The sequence below is a fragment of the Dromiciops gliroides genome, chromosome 4 (genome assembly GCF_019393635.1).
Source record: "Dromiciops gliroides isolate mDroGli1 chromosome 4, mDroGli1.pri, whole genome shotgun sequence".
Taxonomy (NCBI): domain Eukaryota; kingdom Metazoa; phylum Chordata; class Mammalia; order Microbiotheria; family Microbiotheriidae; genus Dromiciops; species Dromiciops gliroides.
The window spans coordinates 419,097,498-419,098,879 of record NC_057864.1 but is presented as its reverse complement, the minus strand read 5'-3'; positions in this window follow the sequence as shown (position 1 = coordinate 419,098,879).

Genomic DNA, 1,382 nt, shown 5'->3' with positions numbered 1-1,382 from the left:
GAGCATTTGGTTGTGAAGTTTTTATGTCCTACTACATGGTCAATTTTTTTTATAGGTGCCATATACTACTGAAAAAATTGTATATTCCTTTCTATTTCCATTCAATTTTCTCCAGAGATCTATCATATCTAACTTTTCCAGATTTTTATTCACTTCCTTAATTTCTTTCTTGTTTATTTTTTGGTTATATTTGTCCAGTTCTGAGAGGAGAAGGTTAAGGTCCCCCACTAGCATAGTTTTATTATCTATTTTCTCTTGTAATTCATTCAACTTCTTCAAAAATCTAGATGCTACACCATTTGGTGCATATATGTTAAGTATTGATATGATTTCATTATGTATGGTGGTGGTGGTTGTTTGTCCATTCTCAAAGAGGACCATGACTTGCACTGAATTGGATTTTTAAGTGAGGGGAGAGCTGTACAAGGTTTCTTAAATTTTTTTTTTCTTTTTTCCCTTTTTTATGTTTCCCTTGAATCTCGTATTTGGAGGTCAAAATTTTTAGTCAGCTCTGGTCTTTTAATCAGAAATGTTTGAAAGTCCTCTATTTTATTAAACATCCATTTTTTTTTCCTCTGAAAGATTATATTCAATTTTGCTGGGTAGGTGATTCTTGGTCATAAACCTAACTCCTTTGCCTTCCAATATATTGCATTCTAGGCCCTCCAGTTTTTTAATGTAGACACTGCCAAATCCTTTGTAATCCTGACTGTTGCTCCACTATACTTGAATTGTTTCTTTTTAGCTGCTTGCAATACTTTCTCCTTGATCTGTGAGCTCTGGAATCTGGCTATGATGTTCCTGGGAGTTTTCATTTTGGGATCTCTTTCAGGAGGCAATTGGTGAATTCTTTCAATTCCTATTTTGCCTTCTGGTTCTAATATATCAAGGCAGTTTTCTTTGATAATTTCTTGAAAGATATTGTCCAGGTTTTTTTTTTATCATGGCTTTCAGGTAGTGCAAAAATTATTCTAATATCTCTTTGAGATCTTTTTCTAGGTCAGTTGCTTTTCCAATGAGAAATTTCACATTTTTTTCTATTTTTTTACTTTTTTCATTTTGTTTTATCATATTTTGATTTCTCATAGAGTCATTAGTTTCCATTTATTCAATTCTCATTTTTAAGAAATTATTTTCTTCAGTGACCTTTTGTACTTCCTTTTCCATTTGGCTGATTCTGTTTGTTTGTTTTTTAGGGAGTTGTTTTCCTCAGTAAATGTTTGTATTTTTTTCCATGCTGCTGATTCTTTTTTTCATGATTCTCTTGCGTTACTCTCATTTATTTTCCAGATTTTTCTTCTACTTCTCTAATATGCTTTTTTTTTTTTTTTTGGTGGGGCAATGAGGGTTAAGTGACTTGCCCAGGGTTACACAGCTATTAA